The following is a 6,945-nucleotide window of genomic DNA, read 5'->3' as shown; positions in this document are numbered from 1 at the left end:
GAGTGTGCCATTCAGGATGATACATCCTCATAGTCTTCTACTTTCCAAACCTCATTCGACATGCTCCTATTTTATTGGAAAGCTGGTTCCAAAAAATGCTTTGGTGCTTCCATCCTAGTTTATGCCTGTGCTACTTATCATACAAAATCAGATACAGAGATTTTTTTTTTTAATCATGTGAACGATTAACACTCCTCTGATTGATATACTAAAAAGCTGCTGCCAGTTATAAGAGGCAGACCTGGGTAAGACAAGCCAGTATTCAACACAGTATAATGAAAAGAAGTATCAACTAGAACTGACACTGGGGAAATTAGATCTGGAAGGATACCTGATGAAACACTGTGATATAGTAATCCATGATTAGAACTCGTGCTTTATGTCACAGTAATGCTGGCAAGATTTCTATGTCTAATGACATCAATAAAAGCTGGAACTGAATAGTCATAGATGAACATGGAGAAAATCTGTGTAAATAAACTTCAAGTGCAATAGAACATTTTTTTTCTATTGGATTTGATTTTTCTGTAGGTCCCATAATAATAGTAGTAGTAGTGATGATGATGACGATGATGATACCTGCAAATAGAAATAGACAGTGGCAAAAGAAAGCAAAGATAGTATCTACAGTAATAGTGCAATCTTGGGTGCAATTCCCAAACATCTGGAATACCACCTGAAGACCATTGGCATTGACAAAATCACCATCAGTCAATTGCAAAAGGCAGCTTTACTTGGAACAATTTATATCCTACAATGACACCTTTAATCCCATCAATCAACAGCATCTGTCTATCCAGGTCCTTGGGAAGGACTTGATAGGTGCATAAAAAAGCCAAATCCAGTCTAAACATCTGGCTGACTGTGTGATCAACAATAATAATAACAGCAACAACAAACCAGAAAAAAGCATGAAGTTCATTGCATAGTGATCTAATCCACTCACTCTCTCCACTCCCAAACACACTGTCTACCCTGCCCATTCACAATTCTTCTTCCCCTTCCATTTTCCATTTCCTGTTCTGCTCCTTCCCATTCTGACTTCATTTTCAATCTATTTTTCTCTTCTGCCCAGGCTTTCCTTTCAGTCCCTCAAATTTCATTTTTAATACATTTTTGTTCTTGCCAGTCTTTCTCTTTTCACTCCATTTTCACCCTTGCCCTGGACTGTAGTAGCTTCTTCTCCACTCCTTATCAGCACATAGCTGCAGTCAGCAGAAGAAACACTCTCTCAGGCTTCATGAAGTAACTGCCTAGCTCTATCTTACACTAAAAAGCAAATGCAAAGCTTTACAGCAGCCTATCAGTTAACCTAAGTCAAGCAACATGCATCTACTCAATCCAGGGACCAACATGTTAGCTCACAGGCCAGGGCAAAGCCTGCTGCCATCCATTCTGCAATTTTTCTCTTTGGTCAGTGGATTTCATAAGAATTCTTTCACTAGGCCTATCCAATTTCCCTTCCCTTCCCTTCCCTTCCCTTCCCTTCCCTTCCCTTCCCTTCCCTTCCCTTCCCTTCCCTTCCCTTCCCTTCCCTTCCCTTTTCTCCTGTTAAACTGTCTCCTCCAATTATTTCTTCATGAATAAAGGCTGCCATCCTCATACAGGACCTCATCCAGCATACTATATTTATAATTATAATTATCAAACTAATTAAGAAAATGTATGCATACAGTGGCAATAACAATATAATATCAGCTCAGAATTCATAAACATAATAGTATTAAAAAAGGAAGAAAAAGAACGAAGAAAAAAGAGGGAGGCCTTATTAATTATGGGCTATTACTGAACACTCAACTCATTAGGCAACGTGTGAGACTAGGCTGAAGCTGCCATAACCTAAAGATGAAGCAGGCACATAAGCAGAGAGGACAAAAGCCAGGAATCTTGTCTATGAGATCCCTTTGGGGAGGTGGATAAGAAGGAAGCAAGTCGTTAAGGAAACAAAGGACCTGAACCAGACAAAAGAAATTGGGCCTGAGCACATGGAAACCCTCACCCCAATCCCATCAACTTGTAAATCAACAAAGCAAGGACTTTTGGGGATAAAAGGGGTCCCAAAGCTTGCCCACTCTGAGTTGTCTGAGTCTTCTGAGTCATCTGAGTCATCTTTGAATCCAGACTTGGCTTCCGTCCCTCTAGCTAGTGCCTGGCAGCCTAATTGGGAAGGACATGGGTAAGTGTGGATGAGTGTGTGTGTGTGTGAGAAAGAGCAAATGTACCTTGCAACCAGTAAAGTTTTGCTGTTACTTTAAATTCACTGGGTCTCCATGTATTACAAAGAACCTCTTGTTCCTGAGTGTTCGGTTGGAAGTGATTTCCGTGTGTCCCTAATTATTTCCCGGCTGTTGACCAGGGCTGTGTGTCTTGTCTGCTCTAGCCGCACCTATCTGGAAAACCCAGGTAGAAAGCAAGGGGGGCTGACAAGATCCGCGTGCCTCAACAGGCTGTGAGTGTGTGAGTGAGTGACCATAAGCTGAACCTGGGAGCAGCGTGTGTAACAAACGCGCCTGAGATCTGGAAGCCCAACTGTGTTCCTGATGTAGTGAGGCCCCTTTCTACAGATGGGTGAGGTACTTATACTATATAACTCTCTCTAAACTCTGCACAGCACTAACCTTAGCACACTTTACAGTGGTGTTTAAAAGTTTGTGGACCCTTTTGAATTTAGATTTCAGCATAAATATAACCTAAAACATGATCTGTTCTCCATGCAAGTCCTATAACTACATAAAGAGAAGCCAGTTAAACAAATGATTAAAAAACATGATACCTGTTCATTTATTCATTGAGGAAAATGATCCAAAGCTACATAATTGTGTGTGGCAAAAGTATGTGAACCTTTAGAATTATCAGTTCATTTGAAGGGAAATTAGAGTCAGGTGTTTCAATCAATGGAATAATAATGAGCGATTAGTGTGGAGATCCTGCCTTATTTAAAGAACAGAATTCTGGGTATTCACTATCAAAGTCTTATCTTCACAACACAGGGATGTGGAAGTGTGTCACAGTTTGAACAAAGGAGGTTTCTGAGGACCTCTGAAAAACAGGTATTGATGCTTACCAGCCTGGAAAAAATTACAAAGCTATTTCCAAAGAGTTTGAATTCACCAGTCCACTGTCAGACAGATTGTATACAAATGGAGGCAATTCAACACAATGTCACTCTCCTCAGGAGTTTGGTAAAAGGCAAACACTGCATTCCAGCATAAGAACCTTATTTCACGTGGTGGTAGTATCACGATTTGGGCATGTTTTGCTGCCTCTGGACCAGGATGGCTTGCTTCATTGATGGAACAATGAATTCTGAATCGTACCAGCAAGTTCTTCAGGAAAATATCTGGGTATTTGTCTATGAACTGAAGCTCAAGAAAAAGTGAGCCATGCAGCAAGACAACGACCCCAAACACATATTCCTGTATATAGCTGTTTCAGTATCTTGTACATAGCTCTGTTTTAATATCTTGACACTGTTTCCAATACTGGTGCCTGCTCTATCATTATCTCTTTCCAATGATAGAGTTGACCCCAGAAAGCAGAAAGCCAGGCTCTTAACTAGGCTCTTTCTACAAACTACAATTTCTTTTGCCTTCATGGACCAGTGGTCATGAGGTTTTCATATTTATATACTATAGATCCCTGTATCATTAAGTGTATCATGCAAACAATTCTAATTTCCAAAATATACAGATACACACATCTGGAAGTAAGGCTAGACTTCCTAGATTACAAATGTGTGCCTGTATGTATTAAATTATAGATGATACAATGTCCTATTTCCTTTCCTGGATAGGACAATAATTACAATTCTTTTTCCAGATGGGATCCAAAATGTTTTCAGAGATTAATTAATTGATAATATGAATACATAGAGCAACAAGGGTTTCAAGATGCGTATTGCTCTCCTTCAGATAGAAAGATATTCTATGCAACTGGTACTTGTTATTTCACCAACACAGATGATAAAAGAATAGTATCAACTGAACCACCTTTAAGGGCATATGGTTTTTTTCTTAAATAAATATATAATATTTCCTGTTAGAGAATAGCTTCTTTTGCAGTTGTTTATGTATCAGATGGTTCTTAATTTAGGTTTTGGGTATCTATATAAGAATTTCTTTGGTTCAATCATTTAAGGTGGTTCATACTAGTTAGTATAATTCAATTCACCTGCAGATTTCAGCATGGAATGCTAATCCATATGTATTATCCATGCACAGGAGAAAATCTTCATCATCTTATGGGAATCTCATGCTTTGCAGAAACACAGATTTGGGGGACAGAGGGAGGAGAAATAAATAAATCTAAGGGAGTAGAAGAAATATTCCTGTGAGCATTAGCAAACACTGGAATGTTGTGATGGTGGGTGAGGGGGAGTTTTTTAGGGAATAGAATAAAAGGATAGACTGGAAGGAGCTGATAAAAAAGAAGACATGGTTAGAATAGCTTCAAAACACTTCAGAACTGTGCTCATTAGCCACTGTTCAGATGGACATGGAAGACGTCTTAGTTAAGAGAGCCTTCCAGATGAAGGCATAGCACTGGTACTTGTATGAGATTAGCATAGGGCTTAATCATATGATACAGTAATGAGGGACTAGCAATTATGAGCAATTTCAACATATCTCCATGCTTGTCTCTGTGAAAGGAAAAAAGCCCTAGGCAAGAAGTGCACAGGATATAAGGCTAGTTATGAAAGCAGAAGATGACAGTTAAAGTTTGTCTCCCCCTCTATTTTCCTTTGCCTTTATTTCACTTATTTTTCTTCCTTCACTATGAAAACAAGCAAACTTGGACCCAATATTTCTCCTTGCAGATTAGGGATTGGAGTAAATCTGAAGAAGTAGTTTACAAAAATTCAGCATGTGGAATCAGCAAGCAACAACACAACAATTATAACCCTATTGTAAATTGCAGGGACCCTTCTGAGAAACAGCAGCTTCTGTAGCCTTAACATGGAATCTGCTATTAATATTGCAGTTGGAGATATCTAAAGTTGGCTTGGATTTCCAGGAAATAATTGTCCATATCATTCCATCAGCAACAGAGGTCAACCTCTTGTACAGTTCACAGATAACTTCTCCTAAACCAAATCCAACATTTAGCAACATTCAGTTACCTCATGCTCCACTGAACTGTGGGCAAATGAGAGGAAACCTGAACAGAGAAATATTAGCATTCCATCAAGCCTTAGGAGCCCCCAGCAAAGTGTCTCCAACCCCAGAGGATTCCAACTTTTCCAGTGCCCTGCCAGCAACAGACTTCCTATAGAAGAGAAGTGCAGCAGTAATAAGGGATTGTAGCCTTAATATTTAAATTAATGTTAAGAGAAACGTGCATATGGTAAGACTCAAATTAGAAACAGGAAGCTTAGATCTGAGTCTAATTTTGTATAACTGGTCTATGCGGCCAAATGTTTAGGTGAGGAAGGATATTCAGTTACATCTTCTTAGGGCCTCCTGTCTCTTCATACAGTCGCCCAGGCTCTTTGCAAACAGAAAAAAGCAGGACACCATCCTCTGTGCCACACAGATTGGATACCATAAATGCTAGCTACTGCATAAGAACAAAAGGTTGTGCAGATATCTTGCCGGGTGATTTTTAAAAATCTCCTCATTGAGAGGCCCAAGTGTACAAGATTGGCCTTGCATGATTAGATCCTTAAGTGGAATCTCTAGCTCATGCATTATGTCATCTCTCTGGCAGAGAGGAAGATGTACAGTGCTCTTCCTCAAGGGGGCTCAAATAATTTCTGGACGGGGGCTTTGTTTAATACGAAAGGGAACGAATAAAAGGGTATTAAAGCCACCATCTATTATACTTGAACTACAGTTGGCTCTGGCAGAGGAACAAAGAATACTTTTGAATTTCATAGGATTATCAGGAAAAAGCTATTTGTTTCTATTTCCTGTTCACTTCTTTCTTTCTTTCATCATTTTATAGGTTTTATCTTGCACATAAAAGGAATTGTTAGAAGATCAGACCTTGATCATTCAGAATGTTAGACAAGACGGGAAGGATTTTGTTAGTTTGAATAATTTCATCTTTAGATACCGTATGTATTATACACTAGAATTGCTTTTGTAAATTGCTGCATTGAACTAGTATGCTCTGTGAAATCAATCCTCTCCTTTAATAAAACGATACTGTAGTTATTATATTTATTGATTACCTAGTAGAAATAAGATACTCATGCATTATTATTTGTTTCTTTCCTAGTAGTTTTGTTAACTTTGGATGCTACCTGTTGGGGCCTTGGATTAATGTGGGAAATGACTAAGTCTATGGCACTGAGTCTATATGTTGGCTACTCCTGGGCCAGTAATAGAGCTGTGCAGAGACTTTGAAAGGGGGCTTCACAGTATGGAGGAGCCTCTCTTCGGAGAATTAAAGCTGCCATGTCTTTTGTAAGGCTTACCCAGTTACTTTGTAAGCTGCTCCTGCTTGTCTGCATCTGCACATATATGTAAAGCCACTGTGTTTCACCAAATCAGAAGAAGCACCCAAATGGTATGTAAGGTTTGCAGAGATGTGGCTTTTTGAATGATTCAAAGAGAGGTGCTTAATCCATGCTTCCAAGCTTTGTAAAACAGCTCCTTGGAAGACTTCGCAAAACTGTAGCAGGTAATAGCCTTTATTGGAACATGACAAAATCAGTCACATTTTTGTATCACATGTGTGACTATTACTTGTAGACCAACAAACAATCTATATATTCTTGCAGCATAATTGATGTAATATTATATGCTGATTCCTCTTCCAGCTAGAATAGTTAGAAGTGCTACCCAGGTCTTACACCCTATTCTTGGACATGTGAAAATTGTACACACTTTTTCCACAGCCTTCAGATACAGCTATGGGAGACATGATCCCAGAAAAGAGTAAATGCACTGTCATTACTGCTACAGAGGAAAATACTTTAAAGAAAACAAGAAAAAAGAGGCA

At 39.1% G+C, this 6,945-nt stretch overlaps 1 long non-coding RNA gene across 1 annotated transcript in view; it reads right to left on the bottom strand.

Annotated features, from left to right (window-relative positions):
- Window positions 1-313: 313 nt before the first annotated feature.
- LOC148217058 (uncharacterized) overlaps window positions 314-6,945 on the bottom strand; it is a 105,722-nt gene continuing 99,090 nt past the window's right edge. The window contains exon 5 of the long non-coding RNA XR_015797919.1: window positions 314-579. This is a non-coding gene — a long non-coding RNA (uncharacterized LOC148217058). The remainder of the gene's footprint in view (window positions 580-6,945) is intronic.

The sequence above is a fragment of the Python bivittatus genome, unplaced genomic scaffold (assembly GCF_059951505.1).
Source record: "Python bivittatus isolate LINGU-HERP-01145 unplaced genomic scaffold, Pbiv_v1 ctg000020_np1212, whole genome shotgun sequence".
NCBI lineage: Eukaryota > Metazoa > Chordata > Lepidosauria > Squamata > Pythonidae > Python > Python bivittatus.
Note: the sequence above shows the minus strand (reverse complement) of the source record. Positions and strands in the feature narration are given on the sequence as shown.